The sequence below is a fragment of the Elephas maximus genome, chromosome 18 (assembly GCF_024166365.1).
Source record: "Elephas maximus indicus isolate mEleMax1 chromosome 18, mEleMax1 primary haplotype, whole genome shotgun sequence".
Classification (NCBI taxonomy): Eukaryota; Metazoa; Chordata; class Mammalia; order Proboscidea; family Elephantidae; genus Elephas; species Elephas maximus.
The window spans coordinates 51,768,589-51,789,511 of NC_064836.1; the positions used below are offsets into that span (position 1 = coordinate 51,768,589).

The 20,923-nt window shown below is 38.0% G+C and overlaps 1 protein-coding gene across 1 annotated transcript in view; it reads right to left on the reverse strand.

Moving 5' to 3' along the window:
• ROBO1 (roundabout guidance receptor 1) overlaps window positions 1–5,372 on the reverse strand; it is a 1,245,354-nt gene extending 1,239,982 nt beyond the window's left edge. Inside the window, exon 1 of the mRNA XM_049858153.1 lies at window positions 5,145–5,372. The gene's annotated coding sequence lies outside the window, so the exon portion shown is untranslated. The remainder of the gene's footprint in view (window positions 1–5,144) is intronic.
• Window positions 5,373–20,923: the final 15,551 nt, after the last annotated feature.

The following is a 20,923-nucleotide window of genomic DNA, read 5'->3' on the forward strand; positions in this document are numbered from 1 at the left end:
CTAAAGTTGTCAAGGATTACATTTTACTTGGATCCACAATCAACACTCATGGAGCAGTTGTCAAGAAATCAAACAATGCTGCATTCAGCAAATCTGCTGCAATAGACCTTTTTAAAGTATTGAGAAGCAAAGATGTCACCTTGAGGACTGAGGGGGGCTGGACTCAAGCCATGATATTTTCAATTGCCTCATAAAAAAATATAGCAACCCTATAGGACAGAGTAGACCTGCCCTATAGAGTTTCCAAGGAGCGCCTGGTGGGTTCGAACTGCCAACCCTTTGGTTAGCAGCCGTAGCACTTAGCCACTACACCACCAGGGTTTCCAATATGCATGTGAAGACTGGAAATGAGTAAGGAAGACTGAAGAATTGATGCACTTGAATTATGGTTTTGGCAAAGAATATTGAATATACCATGGACTACCAGAAGAATGAACAAATCTGTCTTGAAAGAAGTACAGCCAGAATGCTCCTAGAAGCAAGGATGACAAGACTTTGTCTCATGTACTTTGGATATGTTATCAGGAGGGCTCAGTCCCTGGAGGAGTATATCATGCTTGGTAAATGAGAGGGTCAGCAAAAAAGAGGAAGACCCTCAACCAGATGAATTGACATAGTGGCTGCAATAATTGGCTCAAACAGCAACAATTGTGATGATGTGGCAGGACAGGGCAGTGTTTCCTTCTGTTGTACACAGGGTCGATATGGGTCAGAACCCACTCAATGGTACCTAACAACAACAATAAAGTTATTCCCTGGCCATGGGATTTTTGGAAAGTCACTATTTGTAGAAGATTGGTCAGGGATAGGTGCCAAAAAAAAAAAAGTTTTGTATACGAAAAGGAGATCTGGCAGATTGGAAAATTATGAGTGCTGATGTAAAATTCAAAGAATAATGAAATGTTTTATTTACAGAAAATACTAAGTACAGTGATCTGCAAACATTGGTTCACTTAAAAGAAGCATGACACACTGGAAAAAGATAGACTCTGTCATGAGGAAAAACTGGTATCTCAATCCTGGCTCTTCCTCTTATTTGCTGTTTTACTTTGTACTTTTTACTTAACCTCTCTGAGCTTCAATTCCTTCATATGTAAATGAAGTCTAATAAAGCCTACTTCAAAAGGTGATGTGAAGACTAAGTGAAAATATCTGTCAGAGGTAAGGTGCCTAACACTATGTCTACAGCTCTCTCTTATACGACCTTGGATAAGTCAGTTACTTTTCTAGGGTCTATATTTCTGTGGAATTCGGAGATCTGCCTGGTATCATATCATTTTAGATACAAACATAAATGCATCAATAAGACTGCTCACTTCAACAGTAGGTTCAGAGAGATAATGACCAGTTCATAATTTTAGCCTACTGTATGCTATTATGTTTTTGTATCTGAACTTGCAGGTCTCAGAGAGAAAAATCAGTTGAGTTTTCTAGGTGATAAAGAGCAGCCCGTTCTCCAGTGAATTAGATGGAACCTCACTTCAAGTTACATTTCAAATGGTGCATTGCACCTGCTCATTCATCAAACTGCCAAGGGCTTATTCACTGTTTTGCCTTTTTTTCCTTTAAAACTCACCTCTTTGCAGTGCCTTGAGTTGCTCAGCTTCACAATGACAGTAACTTACATTAAGTGTTGCTTAAATAAAAGTATCTCATGTTATTAATGTATCATGTTATAAAACAACAAAACAAAACAAAAATACCCAAACCCATTGTTATCCAGTCAGTTCCAACTCATAGTTCCTATAGGGTAGACTAGAACTGCCCCACAGGGTTTCTGAGGAGTGGCTGGTGAATTTGAACTGCCAATCTTTTGGTTAGCAGCTGAGTTCTTCACGAATGCACCACCAAATGTGAGCTTTTGTTAGCCAAGTACACCACCAGTTTTCAAAGTGTACAGCATCCCTTTCAGCTCTGATCGATGTTATTTTACATTTGAATTGATTCTGCTATGCTATAAAAGACTATTATACAGAACCCACATAATTTTCTTTAGGGAGAGATTAGGATATTTACTCTTTATTTTGTGCAGTATAGGATAAGGGAACGTCAGCTTTAAATCTATGGAACTCCCTAAGCAGCTGTTGAATCTCTGCCCTCCGCCCACACTCAGCATAGAGCTATATCACTGGAAATCACTAAGCCTTCACTGAATGCAGCCTGGAAGATGGTAACACTGTTCAAGGACAGGGGAAGGAAACGGAAGGAAAAGGAAGTAAGTGGGAAAATACAGCAAACATGTGATTAACAGCTGTTCTCTTGAGTAAGCCTCCATCAGGGCTCTGCAGCTGTGTCACTGCGCTTCAATTCTGCTGATTGTACAGGGCTAAATTGGAAGACACATGGAGCAGGAAGATGTGTGGTGAAAGGTTAAAGGAAGTCCAAAATCCATGGCAACAGTATGAGGTGAATTTCCTTGCTCCATACACACTCTGTCTTGGTCTTTGCACAGTCCTCACACCCACCACCCACCCCAACCCCCATGGGAGGGGAAAGAGTCCTAAGAAACAAAGACTGCCCTTTACCAACTGGAAGTTTGGTCTGGGTTTCTGTTTTTTTTTTTTTTTTTGGTGGTGGTGGTGGTGGGGGACACAGAGGAACACCCAGCAACCCTGCATCTTCCATATTCATCTGTAGCAAAATCAATGTGCTGCATTCCTCCCAGAAGGCTTTTCAAAAACATTCAGACTACTTGTGCCTCCCCCAAATACAGAGGAGACACAGGTCTTGGGATGGTAAACTGAGTCTCCCAGAATGATAGATCTCAGGAGCATCCAAATGTGGCCCTGAAAGCCCACTTAAAGACTTCTAGTTGGCTTCCTAGTAAGTGGGTCGATTCCCAAAATATTACTGCTTGATATCACATCCTAGTTCCCAGAGGAACACAACAAAAGGGGCCAAGAGAAAGTGGGAGAAGAACATAATGACACTGTTCATTCCCCGTGTGCTCAAAAGAGTGTATTTTCTCTAAGAGTACCCCCTCAAGAAACCGAGATCCCTCTCCCTCCCCAAACCCAACGGGGTTGGCGCTCAACCTCCAAATGAGACCATCTTCTACTTCCACTTGGGAACACACAAACTATCTCACAGCAGCCCTTGTAACACACAGCCTGTTAAAACCGTTTAAAGAACGGAGCAGGTGACATAGAGCAGTTTGCAAGGTCAGGGCACTCCCTGGTGGGGGCGTCAAAGGGTGGGAGGTGCTGAGGTCAGGGTTAAACGACACTGCAAAAAGCAGTCTCCTGCCCATCTCCTTCCTTCATCTTTAGAAAGAGTCTCTAGTGAGCTCCTGCCTCTGGAAGGCTGCGCCTTTAGTGCTGCAGAGAGGCGGGGGACCGCATTTCAAAACCCCATCGCAAACACCCTACTTAAAAGAGCCAGGACCAGCCAGACTGATGAACAAAATTGCCCCAGATCGCTTGCTTCCTCTCTCTTCCTGCAGCCTCATTAGCGTTTTTCTTCTTTCCTCTACGCCCCCTTTCTCCTTTGGGGTGCAGCTCCTCTTGGAAGCCTGGAGCGCAGCCTGGGGTATATTCGTGTAGAGGTCGTAGCTTTTACCAGAAGCTGGAGTGGGAAGTCTTAACGTCCCGTCTCCTCCACTCCACCTGTCTGCCTGCCACACTGTGGCCCCTGGAAGGTAACCCCGGACCTTTGCGGCCAGGTGTGTGTCTCCTGCGCGGGGCCCGGCTCTCAGAGAGCCGGGCCGCCGGAAGGAAGCGGCTCCGGCAGCACTGCAGCCTGCGGCGGAGCGACAGGCGGGCTGCGGCAGCGGGATTGCAGCGGTGACCTCCCCGCGCCACCCGCCCGCAGGGCTCTGCCTGCCGCTCCCCCATTGTGTCTGCAGCGCTGCGGGGTGAGCCGCGCCGCCGCCGCACCCGCGCCAGCCTCTCAACCTCAGCGGGACGCGGGCGGGGGCCCGGCGCAAAGGAGGAGCAGCGAGAAGAGCCCCTAGAAGGGCACAGAGCTTCATCAATAATGCAGAGGCTCCTGGACCTCCCTGCAATACGTTTTCCAGCTAAACGCCACCAACTGGAGCGCTTTCTGGCACGTCCCACGCGTGTGGTTTTTGTGTGTGAAAGATGGGACGCAACGCGCTCATTCATCTTTCTCCTCTCTCCTTTCCTCCCTCAGACAAAGTCCCTTCTGGCATAGTTTCAAGCCCCCACCTTCTCGGGATCAGCACTGCGTTTTCCACGCAAAAAAGCTGCAGGTTGGAACGCAGGTCTTCAAAAACCTCCTTGCTTACCCAACACTAAGAGTTCAGCAAAAGTCACCCAGTAATGATCGTTTTAAAAGCCACCACTCTCATCCTCCTTGGAGAACGCTTTCAAAGTTTGGGAGCTCTGCTAGCCTTGGAGCCTGCTGGTTTCCGAGGCTCAGCTCACACCACCAACCACGGTGCGGTCAGAGACATCGAGATTGTGCTGCAAAGTTGCCCAGCCCCAACCCAGCAGGCTGCTGATGCTGGGAGCATTCCAAGAAGCAGTTTCCTTCTGTGCCTCCCCCTCCTTCCAAAATAATAATAATAATAATGATAATAATAATAATAATAAAACACTGCTGTGGAGCCCATTCCTACTCGTGGCTGTAGGGGAAGTGACCCATTTGGTTTCCAAGGAAAAAAAAAATTTTTTTTTTCTTTTTCTTATACACGGAAGCAGACAGCCACATCTGTCACATCTTTCACCCGCAGAGCTGCTGGTGGTTTCGAACCGCCGACCTTTCGATTAGCAGCCGAACACTTTAACCAGGAAGCCCAAATGCAACACAAAACCTCCTTAAACAAGGATTAAACCACTCACGCACCAGACCCAAATCCCGAAACTTCTTTGTTAAAGCAGGCTCAGCCCACCGGGAACAGACACTCTGCACAACTTGCAAGAAAATAAACAAACATCGCATCCCTGCAGGGAAACTTGTTGAATCTGGTCAGAGCGTAAAGCTGCAATTTCCCATTTAACCGGAAGGCTTTTGATTCTACCCTCCAAATATCCCCGTTGCACCAGGCACAATTCCTGGACAAACTGCGGTCTTTCCCGCACCCATTCTGCACTCCAGGACCCACTAACGTAAAACCGAGTGTGTCCCTTTCGACAATTCTAAAGCCGGCTATCACTTCGCTTACAGTCACTTGAGAGACTTACCTTTCGATTCAGACCGTTTTCAGGAACGTAGCGGCTCGGTGGTACCGGCGCAGCCTTCCAACTTTGCTGTGCACGGAAACCTTTCCGAGTTTAAGCCAAGCAAAAGCTGTCCGAGACTTTAAAACGTAAGAGGGGGCAATAGGAAGACAGCGAAGTCGGATTACTTCCCAGTATCAGCACCCTGGAAAAATCCAATCCTCCGGTAGAGAATTCTTTCAAACCCGTTATCTGTATTACTATTAATGCGCACAGCAGACGGCATTGCATACAAATAGGTCCAAGTGCGCGATTCTATTGGTGGCTGCGGAGGCCCCTGGGTCCTACCGCTCAGGCTCTGAACTACACAGCAACACTACGCACGCAGCGTTGGGGACGCGGAGGGGAAAATGGATTTAATTGATTCGTTACCTCTGGTATTGTAATGCCTGCTGCGATGTTTAACTTAACCGAGAGGGGGAAAAAAAAAACCCCTCATATTTAAACTCCTGCCATATGATCTATCATTTCATATCTGCTTGTAATTGTCTGTGTGGAGTGGCTTTGCAAATACAAAGGATTTTAAAAGCACACTTCTGAAGAAAATTCACACATACTTTTGGCAAAAAAAAACAAACAAACCTGTTTTTACTTTGTATTATAGACAAATACTTTTTCTCTTCTCTAAGTAAAATAGCTCTTAATTTTATTTTTTGCATGGCTACTCCAAATAGAACAACTTAATGAAATGACAGCAGCTAAAATATGAGTGTATAGATTGTAAAATACGGGCTGTGTTAATAAAATCCTACTAAAAATGCCATCAGTGACAATGGCATGGACGCCCATTTCTACTCTGCAAAATAAGAAATTCAGAAATATTTGTGAATATTGAGGTGTAAAAACAAATCATCAAATATACTGGCAATGTCTCATCAAATATACTGATAATGTCACAGTATGTCAAGTATTTCCTATTAATTGGCACATTTCCTTTTTACAGTTTCTCTCTTAGCAAGTCCATTACTAATGCAAATTGGCAGAAGGAGATTTAAAGTGAGGCAGGCTTGTGGTGACTGGCAATTTGAAATACTGGAACATGCAAAAAAAAAAAAGAAGCAACATTTCAGTACATCATTATTAAAGGTACCTATTTTAAAATTTTTTATTTTAAAAATTTATAATAATAACTGAATCTTAATAGATATGAATTTAAAGCCCTTAAGCATGCTGTTTCCCCAGACCTTTAATTTTCTGGAGGAAAAGAGAAGCCCTAGTGTAAACAGAAATGACGCAGACTGTACACCAAGTTCACCTAAGATATTTGTTGATATTAGAGCATAACTTTATTGTATACTATATATTACAGCATAATTGTATTGTATTTTAGATTAAGTCTTAATGGTAAATTCAAATTTAATTGCAAAATTACTATGCTGATAATTTACATCCGAACGCTGTTGGAAAGTGATACACTAAATAAGGTCAACAACAACCAACCCTGAAATTCGCCAGCCATGTGTACACTAAATAAATGAAATGCAAAATGCAAAAACACAAGAGAATTGAGATCTTATTTCAAATACATCTAGAGCATTTGAATTTATGTCGTGTGTGCTACGATCCTTCTTCATTTCCATAACTCCTTCCCTTTCCAACGCCTTCCAACCCCTTCCCTTCCCCCATCAGTAACCCTTGACAACAGAAGTGTTACTTCAAGTCCAGGTTGCCTTTGCTGCCTTCCAGACCTAACTTACAGATTGCATCTGGTGGGAAACAGAATTAACTCTTACACGACTGGAGTGTAAAAAAAGATTTTCTTCCAGGGATTGGAAAATCCAGCGTTCTCCTGTATATTTGCAAAGTTTCCACCAAACACATACTTTTGAAACATCCATGGTCACTAATTCAGAGTGAAAAGACATGATGATTTCGGATTACCATATGGATTTATTTGCTTCATTTCCCCATTGCCATTGTTTTTCCCGTAGAGGTTCTGGATTGACTTTTATTTAGTAGTATTACAATCTCTTCAGCCCAGGTTAAGAATTTTTCAATTAGCCAATAAAGTTAACATAAAAATATCAGTATATTGCTATATTGAGTGTAAGACAGTATATTTTCTGTGCAAGAAAAGAGAAATCATTTAATAGTTGGTTTTTTTTATAGTAAGTAAGTAAAGCGTAATGGTCATGCAAAGTTGAATGGAGATAATTCATATCCACTTAGAAGGAAAAAGAAGTATTCTCCTTATTGGTCTTTCAAATTTCTGTTACAAGTGGACTTGAAAAAATAATCATTAGGAGTCTAAGTGTAAGTTGAAAGTTGTGCATTTGATGAATATATTTTTGGAACTAAGAAAAGATATATTTTATCCAGGCAGATATATACAAAATTAACACAGTTTATCTATGACTATAATTTAATATGGAAGCTGAATAGATGGGCAAGTTGTGATAATGAACAAAAGAAAATAGTTAAACCGAAGCTGACTTACTAGCACAATTAACATATATTGCTAGATCAATTTTCACTTTCTGCTTAAAAGCAGGTTGTTAACTTACAGGGAACTGAACAGAATCTTAAATTTAATTTGTTTTTCTTTTTCTGAAAAAACATACTCTGTTTATATACTTGAATAAAATAGGTATGCCTATCCAATTTAGTCTCATATATTACCCAAAGACAAAATATGATTACAAATATTAAAAAATATTTTTTCTTGCTTCGTGAATACTAAGGCAAATATATTTTCAATAATAATATTGAAGCCACAATAATTTTCATGATTTCTAGGTCTGTAGGAATACCCTGGATCTATTCTTTCTTATTTGAAGTATTATTGGCCCTCTCATTTTGTCGGTGGAGTTTTCAAGGACAATATATGCTATGTCAGAAACTGATTTCCATTATGTCCTTGGATCATGATGACAGTGCCTTATTGTGGCTAATGTGAACATCTATAAAAGTTGGAAAGCAAAACATACCTGACACATTCTAGGATGCCATTACTGTAATCAGCTTACTTTCTAAATTTAGATAGGTAAACATGTAATAACGTACACTTTGGGGAAATTAAATAAACGCTAGTAACATCCAGCTACTCTCCAAACTATTTTAAAAATTCTCTTTAATAATGTTAAAATACTTATAAGTTAGGAAATCCTAAAGCTATAGGCATTAATCTATTAATCTGCTCACCTATGTTTGATTCTTGACAGATGAACAAGAAAATTAACAAACAAATTATTATATTTTTCAAAGTAGAAGTATAATACAAAGGATATGGCTAAACAGGCAATTTTTTTTTTCAGAGTTCCAAATTCAGTAAATCTGAAGTCAATGGCAGTATTTATGCTAATTTGTAATATTTATACCAATATTTGTATCAATTCAGAATCCAGTACATATAGTATATCAGTAGTAAGCAACAATATTTATACCAATCTTGCTAACTTGGAAGCTGTTAAATGAAGTGCTAAAATGCCCTCTGAATGGTTTAGGAATTTGCAAGAGATCATATTTAAGATTGTGGCTTAACAACCAATTTTGATGAATTGCTGAATCAAGTGAAGAAAGTACAACTCAAAAGTTAGAAATTAATCTGTATAAGATAATAAGTTTGAGGCAAAATATGGAATTTAAAGAAGATGAACTAAATTTGACACTATCTGGAAAAGATGTGAAATTCATGGTATGGTGACTTTAGTCAGATGATAATCGTGAATGGAATGCTCATAATATTTAAAATTCTAATTTAAAAAACAGCAAGAAAGGAGGTATGGAGGAGGATATTTTACTCTGTATCAAACAGGATTGTGAAGCAAGCAAGTTAAAAGTTGGCAATAAATATGAAGAAGTGGGATGCTTTGGCAAAAGATGAAAGAACAAACAACAACAAAAATGAGAAATGGAGAGGCATCTGTTATAACCCTTTGATATTAAGAAAAGCGTGAATCATCAATCTTTAATTCAAATACTAGGTTCTTAAGATTTTGACCTGTTCTCCTAAGAAGTTTTAGAATAAAGGACCCATATTCTTGTTTTTTTTTTTTTTTTAAAGTACATAAAAATGCTTATAAAATGTCAATTTTTGAATTAAAGCAAACAAATGCATATATATAAAACGAAGCCACCACTTTGTTGTATCAACAGATGGATGCAGCACTGGAAGTGCTTACTTGTCTATGTCAAAAAAATTAGGAAGACAGCTACCTGGCCAACTGACTGGAAGAAATCTATATTTATGCCTATTTCCAAGAAAAGTGATCTCTCTGAATGCAGAACTTATAGGGCAATATAATTAATATCACACACAAGTAAAATTTTGCTGAAGATCATTCAAAAGTGGCTGCAGCAGTGTATTGACAGGGAACTGCCAGAAATTCAAGCCAGATTCAGAAGTTTCCTGGGGAAACCGTGCATAGATCAAGAGGCAGTCGTTCGAAAAGAACAAGGGGATACTGCATGGTTTAGAGTCAGGAAAGGTGTGTGTCAAGATTGCATCCTTTCACCATACCTATTCAGTCTGTATACTGAACAAATAAACAGAGAAGCTAGACTATATGAAGAAGGAGGCATCAGGATTGAAGGAAGACCCACTAACAACCTGAGTTATGCAGATGACACAACCTCACTTGCTGAAAGTGAAGAGGACTTGAAGCACTTAATTGATGAAGATCAAAGACCACAGCCTTCAGTATGGATTATACCTCAACATAAAAAAAACAAAAACCCTCACAACTGGACCAATAAGCAACATCATGATAAATGGGGAAAGGATTGAAGTTGCCAAGAATTTCATTTTACTTGGATACACAATCAACACCCATGGAAGCAGCAATCAAGACATCAAAAAGATGCATTGCATTGGGCAAATCTGGTGCAGAAGACCTCTTTAAAGTGTTGAAAAGCAAAGATGTCACCTCGAAGACTAAGGTGGGCCTGACCCAAGCCATGGTGTTTTCAACTGCCTTCCATGTATGTGAAGCCCGGATGATGAATAAAGAAGACCAAAGAAGAATTGATGTCTTTCAATTGTGATGTTGGAGAAGAATATTGAATATACCCATGGACTGCCAAAAGAACGAACAAATCTGTCTCAGAAGAAATACAACCAGAATGCTCCTTAGACGCAAGGATGGCAAAACTATGCCTCACATTCTTTGGACATGTTGTCCGGAGGGATCATTCCCTGGAGAAGGACGTCATGCTTGGTAAAGTAGAGGGTCATCAAAAAAGAGGAAGACCCTCAATGAGATGGATTGACACAATGGGTACAACAATGGGCTTAAGCTTAACAAGGATTGTGAAGATGGTGCAGGACTGGGCAGTGTTTCGTTCTGTTGTACATAGGATCACTGTGAGTCGGAAGTGACTCAATGGCACCTAACAACAACGTGTCACCACTGCTGCTGCTTAATGGAGGTTACACATATGATCAATATGCTGTATGTTTGTTATACCAAAGTTAATGGTTGATCTAGTGGTTTGACCTTCCAACAAGACAACTGGTTAGACTAAGGAAAAGTTTGCTAACCAGTATCTAACATATTTAAAAGCATATTCAGTTTCTTTTAAGATATGCTTCTAAAAGAATAATAGCACAACAATTATTTTAAGTCACATTTTCTTTTAATATCATAGTTCTTAGGTAGCTAAATTCAATCAAAATGCAATGCTCTTTTGCTTTTGTCCTAGACCAACCTCTGCCTGTATAAAGCTAATACTTAAGAGTCACACATTCATTTAGTAAAGATTAAAATTTGTTTTATAGGACACTATGTTAGAAACATAAAATAGACTTTCCACAATAGTAATTAAGGGAAAATTATTTTTAATTAAAGAGAAGCCAAAAAAAAAAAAAAAAAAAGACCCCAGCTACAATAGCGTCATCCCCTTAGAAGAGAGGAATTGCAGAAAATAAATTTTAACATTGTTTAGTCTTAAAAAAAAAAAAAGCTTTGGTTTCCTATGCAGGGAGTTTAATAACTGCTTGTAAATAAGGTCTTGTGCACTATCTTTAGAGAGAAAGAATCAAATTTTAATGGTTTTTAGTCTGAATATCAGTACAGTACTCTGGCCAAACAAGTTCGTTTTCTTCTTATTGTTGTTGTTAGGTGCCCTTGAGTCAGTTACCACTCATAGTGACCTTATGTACAACAGAACGAAACACTGCCAGGTCTTGCGCCATCCTTACAATCATTGTTATCCTCACGTCCATTATTGTAGCCACTGGGTTAATCTATCTTGTTGAGAGTCTTCCTCTTTTTCACTGACCCTCTGCCTCCCAAGCAATGTCCTTCTCCAGGGACTGGTCCAAAGTAGATGAGATGAAGTCTTGCTGTCCTCGCTTCTAAGGAGCATTCTGGGTGTACTTCTTCCAAGACAGATTTGTTTGTTCTTCTGGAAGCCCGTGATAAATTCTCAAACAATGTTCTGCTGTCTATCTTCTTATTACCTGGTCTCTTTTCTTTGCAGTGTTGTTGTTGTTATTTGCCATCATGTCAGCTCTGACTCATGGTGACCCCATGTGTGACAAAACAAAACAATGTCCAGTAAACACATTTTCTTCTTCAGTAGTATGACTCACTTAGTAGAGAATATTTGAGCAAGATAGATTATTGAGGCTATAGATTAAATAAGAGTAGATTTTTGGCTCTGGAATTGATGACAGAAAATGGCTGTGATTATTTTGGTAAATAGGATAGTATTCATCAGAGTTACCATGACTCAGCTGTCAGTTTTTCATACTCTGGTGGCTTTCCTGTCACTATGGTGCTAGAAGCTATGCCACCAGTATTTCAAATACCAGCAGGGTTACTCATGACAGTCAGGGTTCTTCAGAGTTCACAGACTAAGAAGAAAGGATTGGCCATCTACTTCTAAAAATTAGCCAGTGGAAACCCTATGGACCATAGCAGATTGTTGCCCAATATTGTGCTGGAAGATGGGCACCAGGTTGCAAGTCACTTGAAATACACTGAGGCTGAAACAGTGGACTCCAGCACAGCAATGATCTTGAAGATGTTGCAAGACCTAGCAACATTTTGTTCTGTTGTACATGGGGTCACCATGAGTCGGAGATGCCTTGATGGCAGCTAATGATAACAACTATCATAGTTAAAGAAAAAACCCAAATATTAGTTAAAAAAAACAGAGAAAGCATATGCTACCACACTCAGAGCTTTTAAAATAGAGTAAAGGTTTTGAAGGAAATCCAACCAACTGCCGTGTAGTCAGTTCTGACTCATGGCAACCACATGGGTGTCAGAGGAGAATTGTACTCCCGAGGGCTTTCAATGGCTGATTTTGAGGAAGCAGATAACCAGGCTTTTCTTCTGAGGTACCTCTGTACAGACTCAAACCCATAACCTTCCGTTTAGCAGCTGAGCAAATTTACAATTTGTACCACTCAGGGATGCCTTTGAAGAATAGTAGATCCTAATAATTTAATTCTACAAGAAATAGATGAATACCAAAAATTGAAAATAAGAGAATAACAAAGTTAAATAAAGATTAACTTAGACTGAACCAGGGCTCCTTCCAGGGATCAGCTGGTAGATTCAAACTGCTGACCTTTCTGTTAGCAGCCAAGTTCCTAACCACTGTACCACCAGGGCTCCTTGTAAAGGCTAGCAGCCACAAGTGAGGCTTATGGAATCAAAACATAGGAGCCATACTCTACTTTCTGAGAGAGGTGGTAGAAAGTTAACAAGTATCTAAAAATGGAAACTACTTAGATTCTGGTTTTTCTTTCCCTCTATCCATTGAGCTGAGACATTTTCAACTTTGAAGGGGATACAATCTTCATGATTAGGAAGAGATTAAACATATTAGCAGTCATTAACATCTGTGCGTTTTGATTATGTTTTTTTTTGTCTGTGTGTGTTTGTGTGCGTGTGTGTGACATGTATATGTATAAGAAGAACATTTGCCATTTCAATAGTTTTTATGTGTACAATTCAATGACGTTTGTTATATTCATCATGTGTATGCAACTATCATCACTATCCATTTCCAAACTTTTCTACCACCCTTAACAGAATCTCAGTACCACCTAAGCAATGACTTCCTCTTCCCATCTCCCTCCCACTCCTGGTAACCACTGATAAAATTTTATCTCTATCCATTTGTCCATTCTGGATATTTCATGTAAGTGGGATCATACAATATTTATCCTTTTGTGTCTGACATATTTAACTCAGCACAATGCATTCAGGTTTATTCATGTTGTAGTATTTCTTTTCTCTTTATGGCTTAATTTTCCATTGTACGTGTATACCACATTTTTGCTTATCTATTATTTTGATGATGGACATGTACATTTTTTCCATCTTTTAGCTATTGTGAATAGTGTTACAATGAACATCATTATAAAAGTATCCGCTTGTGTTCATGCTTTCAATTCTTTCTAGTACATAACTAGGAGTTGAATTACAGGGTCTTATGGAAATTCTACGTTTAACTTTTTGAAGAACGTCCAAATTGTTTTCCACAGTGGCTGTACCATTTTATAGTTCCACCAGTAATGGCTAAGGGTTCTATTTCCTCCATATCCACTCCAACATCTGTTGTTTTCTGTTTATTTGTTTTTATCATAACCATCTTAGTGGGGGTGAAGTGATGTCTCATTATGATTTTGATTGACATTTCCTTAGTGGCTAATGGCTCTGAGCAACTTTCCTGTGCTGGTTGGCCTTGAATTTCTTATTTGGAGAAATTTCTATTCGAGTCCTTTGCCCATTTTTTTTAAATGGGTTATTATTATTTTTTAGTGAAGTTGTAGGAGCACCTTCCATCTCTGTTTTTGTTAAGAAATAGCAAGTATGACTATCAAATCAAATGATGTAACAAATATTTCAATTTTATCTCCCACTTTTTTTTTTTTTATTGCTGTACCTTGAGGAGCTTACTAAACTTCTGTGCCTCAAACCTCTGTTCTATAATGCAGTAATAAAACCTCATTATTGTGAGAATAAAATGCATGATAAAGTTCTATAAACTATATATTTTTAAATAATGTTAACTAATTTTAGAAGGGCACCTAGCTATTTTAAGCTTTTAAATAAGCATTCACTTATTTAATACCAGAAAATTATATATCCATGTTTTTTTAGTTGTAGATACCATCAATAAAACTCTATTTGATATATTTCGAAAATCTTACAAGAAGACATAGCAGTGTCTCAGTTTCCTAAAATAGAAAATAAAACAATTGATAACACTAGTGTAATACCTGGAAATTATTAATAATAAACCCAGAAACCCAGCACCGTCAAGTCAATTCCGACTCATAGCGACCCTACAGGACAGAGTGGAACTGCCCCATGGAGTTTCCAAGGAGCGCCTGGCAGATTCGAACTGCTGACCCTTTGGTTAGCAGCTGTAGCACTTAACCACTACGCCACCAGGGTTTCCATTATTAATAATAGGCCTCTTAAAATATCTTATAAACCATTAGGGCATTTTAGGGCACCAGGGAGAGAGCAGAGGCTTATCGTGAAGAAGCTATATGAAGCAAAACTTTTTAAAATTTTTTTCAATTAGACATATTTTAGATTATGGGAATGTCAAAGAAGTGGTTTGTCTTTATTCTAGCTAAGCACTTGACAAGGAGTTTTGCCATTTTGTTGTATACAAAGTACAGAAAATCTGGCTGGATGGTAAAGGATTTGTAGCTAATTAAACAAGTAAACATCTTGCATTAATTCATCAGTATCAACCTGGCAGGTATCTCCAATGGTGTGCCACAAGCTTGTGCACTTGGTCCTGTATGGTTTCACATACTTATTAGAGTTGGAATCTTCATCAAATACACAGCAGAAAAATAGCTGAGAGGGAGATCCTGTATCTTGGAAAACTAACTGAATAAAAAAACAAAGCTTCAAAAGCTAAAAAAATAACGTGAGGGGGTCAACACATAAAAGCTGAAACCTAACACTGACCAAGAGAATATTTGAAACTTATGTTCAAAGCTCAATGTGAAAGCCACCTATGGGGTTAAGCCAACCACAAGCTCAATAGAAGCTAATGATGGGATGTGTGGGTTAATAAAACTATCTTAGGTTGCAATTACAGAAGCCTGTGTTCTGTACAAGGCAGGCAGTAGTCACATTGTTTTTTATAATTCAGAGCATATCAAATTCCAGGCCCTATATTAAAAAAAAAAAAAAAAGAAGAAGAAGAAAAGAAGGAAGGAAGGAAGGAAGGAAGGAAGGAAGGAAGGAAGGAAGGAAGGAAGGAAGGAAGGAAGGAAGGAAGGAAGGAAGGAAGGAAGGAAGGAAGGAAGGAAGGAAGGAAGGAAGGAAGGAAGGAAGGAAGGAAGGAAGGAAGGAAGGAAGGAAGGAAGGAAGGAAGGAAGGAAGGAAGGAAGGAAGGAAACTAGAGAGCAGAATACAAACCAAACTGTCTTAGGCTGGGTTCTTTAGAGAGGCAAAACCAGTAAACAATGTAAGTACATATATAGAAAGAGATTTATATCGAGGAAATGGCTCACTAGGTTGTAGAGGCTGGAATGTCCCATGTTCGTGGGTCAGAATAAAGGCTTGTCCTTATTCACTTAGCCGAAGGGGCTGGCAAACCTAGGACCCACAGGTCAGACAGTAGGGCTCTTGCTCACAGGCTGCGAAGACGATGTATTCCAAGATCAGCAGTGAAGAACCCAAGTAAGCTGCTAGCTCAAGTCCCAAGAGCCAGAGGTCAGATTAACAGGAGCCAGCTGCAGGATACAGAGTGAGCAAAAGACCAGAACCTTGCCAGAATGTCTGCTTATGTTCATGCAGACCACACACTCAAGGAAACTACCTTTCAACTGACTGACTACTCACAGCAGATCCCATCATGGAGGTGATCACATATCAAATCTCATCACAGAAGTGATCATACCATCATAGGTCTGCCAAACCACTGAGCCTCATGGCCTGGCCAAGTTGACACACAACCTTAACCATCAGGTAACCACTCTGAAGTCAGCATATGAAGAAAAAAAAATGAAAATAAAGATATTTAATCCAGAAAAAATAATTTTAGAAAGATAGCTGACTTCAAATATTTGTAGAACTATCAGATAGAAGAAAAGGTAACACACTCAAAAATATTACTCTGTTACCTTTCGATTCTAAACTTCTATGATTATTTCTATGAAAAAGAAATTGTTTATGGACGCTCATATATTGAATAGAATGATTTTTTTTTTAGTTAGGTGTGAAGTTTTTAATTTAACTTTATCCAAAGTATTTTGGTCTTTGCCTTGAGAGATTAAAAGTTTACAAACTCCTGAGCAATTGAGGTGCCTTTGTTTTCTAAAACACACTTGACAGTTTGTGCTAATGAGTGGGGCTGGTCAAGTCAGAAAGACAATTAAGTGGCCTGATATCAGCTGACCTGGGGTGGAGACTTGATTTAATCAATCATGCCTATGCAATGAGACCTTAATCATAACTAAACTCCATGAGCTTCTTGATTGGCGAAAGGTATCTACACATATGGGAGGGTAGTGTGCCCCTGGAGACATGGACACTTCATGTTGGGGACTGTCCCAGACTTTGATGTATGTATCTTTTCATTTGTATGCTCTTTTGCTGTAATGAAGCTGCAATCATAAGTATCAAACCCAAGAGAGTAGTGCTAACCAGCAAGTAAAAAGTAAGGGAGACCAGGCAGCCCTGAGCTTGCAGCTGGCCTCCTGAAGGCAGCACAGGTAGTTCCCAACATATGGCATAACTGAGTTACCATGAAACACACTATTATCTTTTTTTATGTAGCTTATATATATTTTTAGGTATGTATTCATGAATTAAAATGTATCTCTAAGTTTATATGTAATGTTTCCAACCCCCAAAGGCAAGTAGAGTTTGGATTTATAAAGATACTGTTAATAAAAGGCAATCATAATGAAAACTGAAAAAAAAAAAAGAGGTATTTGACTTACATCAGAACCTCAGAGTTGTTGGGAGGAACCCCATCTTAAGTCAGAGAGTACCTGTAGTGGGAAAACTCTATATAACCAGCAGGTCAGAAGTGAGAGTGCCATGTGGACCACCAAACTTGTGGCATCAGAAGTCTTAGCCCTACTTTGCAATCTAGAGGACTGTGTCCTTTAAGTTGTGAAATGTGACAGAACTTCAACTGTTAGGAGCAGAGGAAGAAGTGCTACATGGGCAGCTGGTGACACAGCTTAACAAAGAAGTGGAAAGTGATAAATTTGATATATGATAATTATTATCCTCATACTAAGTATGCTTCAGATATCAGCAAAGGGTTACAAAGTTTAATTTATATTTGGACTATAGTTTCATATTTAAACTAAGCACCCATGATCTATGAGAAATTCTCGATAATAGTTATGCACATAATTGTACAGGAAATGATCAGCAAGGCAAAAATGGGAAAAGAAGGACAAAAAGAGTGATGTTTATAAGTCAATGTTAACTATATCATTCACCAAAAAGAGTGATGTTTATAAGTCAATGTTAACTATATCATTCACCAAAACGTGCAAAATAAGCTAAATATGTTCTTTGGCCAGGAAGATTACTATGAAGGCATGAATTACGGTAAAACTCTGCAAATTCTTGGCACAAAATGACAATTCTAAGACCTATTTTTCAAAAATAGAGATAAGGTACTTCACTGAGATACTTTTTGTGTACTTTGCCAAATGAATCAACTGATTTATTATTTTCTAACCAGAATAATTTCTAATTAAAATGTTTTTATGTAGTGATGTCACAAAACAGTATGTGTATTAATTGTTCAGTGAGAAACTAATTTGGCCTGTAAACCTTCATCTGAAGCACAATAAAAAAAAAAAAAAGTGTTCATGTATTTAAAAATCTACCTTTTTTTGTATAATGGGAAGAAAATTTCTTGTTTGAAAATGTTACTTAATGAGTACATTCCAAAGCTATGTATATAGAATCAATATAAAATTACACTCAGTTTCAAAAAATGTAAAAGATAGTGGCTATATTACACATGTTATTTATGATGTATATATATCCAGCTGAATGTTTATCACATCATCCAATGAAGTAAATGTTAAAAAATATTCACTTAGGAGGAATGGCCTCCATGACTTAAATTATACAAAAGAGCCAGAACGAATTCAAGTTAAGATAAATAATACAGAATACATGTTGGGATTAGACTGGAGTGCCAGTCTTAACAAACGGAATAAAGCATTTGTTTATATTCATACCTCAAAGATAATTAGATATATCAATGGGAAAAAAATGTTACTGATGTATGCAAGAATTATTCATTTACCAAGCAAAATAAACCAAAAGGTTAAAGTGAAATTAAGATGGGATAAATTGCCCTTGCCTGTAAAATTAGTTGTTAAACTTAGGCAGAAGAAAAGTTCAGCAAGTAGAATATCAGGTGAAAAAACTGTGAATTGAGTGATATTTATAATTTTAGTACACTAAGTAAATTTCTTGGGAAAATATGTAACATATATACACATGTGGCCCTGATGGCACAGTGGTTAAGAGCTATGGTTATTAAGCAAAAAGTCAGCAGTTTGAATCTGCCTGCTACTCCTTGGTTCCCTATGGGGCAGTTCTACTCTGTCCTATAAGGTCACTATGAGTTGGATAATCAACTCAACAACAATGGGTACAACAACGGGTTTTTTAATAATATTCCATGCACACATACATATATGTGTTATAGGACACATATAATGTACGTGTTATAGGACACAGTATCCTGAAATTAACTTTTCTCTATGTTTGACACCTAGTATCCTTTTACATGAAATGGAATCTTGAGTGGTCCAGGTATCTAAGAAGAGAGAAGATAATTTTGGTGTGTGTGATAGAGTATATTAATGTTTGATGAATAATCAAATTTCCCTTGTTGTGGTACCTCTCTTCTCAAGAGGATCACATTTCCCTATGTGAGTAGCAGTAGCTGTGGTCAATGAAATTGTAGCATATTTTTTAAGAACCTTAAGCTTGTGGCTTACCATGTCCATGTACCCATCATCAGTATACCTAAGTGTATATATGTAAGAATAAAGCCACAGATCACCCACCATGGATATATAGCAGGAGCAGGAAATAAAGCTTTGCTATGCCCAGCTGCTGCAATTTAAGGGGAGGGTCCAGGAGGGGCATTAGTTATTGAAGCAACATCTAGAAAATCCTAATTAACACAGAACGGAATTAAAGAAAATAGATTCTATTAATCTCAGCAACACTCCAGAAAGGAGTTGACAAATGTTATCCCTCCTGGCTATATCTGCCTAACTGTAAAGATAATAGATCCAACACAAAAGAAAGTCTTAATTCCTCTTATAAGTCTTTTCAAAATTTGGGGTATTTGAAGTTTTTAATTAGAGCCTTAACTCAAAAACCAGTGTCTACAGTAGATACACTCATTTCAGATAATCCTGGAGCCACAATGATCCTGCCACCTGATTTGAGCTCATATTGGGTTTGGTGTTTCACAACACCTATTTTTCCCATTCAGAAGATAGAAGGCAGAGGAAACACATTCAATTGATTATAAAGCTCTGGTAACCTTAAAACCATTATTTTTGCTTTTAGAAATAGAAAGAAATTCTCAATCAAAACTTTATAGACTATAGTCAATATTTACTTAAAAAGAATCAAATAATCTAAGAAAAATGATGAAATTACTGATTTTTAAAAAGAAAATTAACTTCCTTACTAATCAACAATTTACATGAAAATCAAATTCCTCAAATTGTAGAATTCATAGGCTGACTAAAAGAAATCACTAGATCCAATCTGCTCAAAATAGAAGGGAATAATATTTTAATATAGTATGGGGAGTATGAAAACAAATCTGAAAGTACCTAGAAGATAATGGAACCATGTACTAGAAATAGATGTTGTTCATGAATAATAAATCTTGACAAAATACTATCACTAATTACTTTACTTGGATTACAAATTTTAAAACACAAAGTTGAGTAGATGCAACTAAATAAATGACTTATACCCAAAAGTGATTAGAGATAAGCATTACTGTGAAGGTATATGTTTGGTCACAGACTACAAGTAAAACAAAAGTTACAAGAAGTCCTGCAACCAGGTATATCTGATATAAGGTGCTCAGGAGGGTGCTGTAAAAATCAATATTAAACTCCATTTCAATGAAAATGCTTATTAATGATTTATGAACTTGTACAAATGATGAAGAGCACATTGCTTAAATTGGCAAATTTTTAAATGACTTGCATTTTTGATGGGTATACACTTTTTAATTGGATTTCAAAAAAGGTGCATGAACAGGAAAAAAAAATCTATGCTTTTGCAATCATTATCATGATCAGCAGTGTGGAATCTCTCAACAAATTTTGAGAACTAACTGCAAAAAATAAATGATGTTACATTTTTATAAACAATTCAGTTATGATATTTTAAATCCCATATACTAAATTATATTATTACTCTTTCAAGTTATACAACATTCTGAAAAAAATCATCGTTTGATGAAATCAAATTACTACATTAAATCTCACTCTAATTAATATCTTCTGGATCCAACCTGTGTTTTCCTTAGGGGGAATTCTATCTTAAAAGATAACACCATAGGAAGGACCATAGCTCCCTCTTATCTCATCTGGTAAGGATACAATTTTTACTTCATCCTCCTCCAGGCTGAATTCCAGTATAGTCAACTTTCTTATAGATCACATACACAAAACTATCACTTACTGTATGACTGTATGCAGGAAGGTTCATCAGGGAAAAATAAAAAGGCCTTCCAATATTTCAATCTGGGTTCTATCTTTTGATATTTATTCTTGTCCAGATTTCTTAGCATCT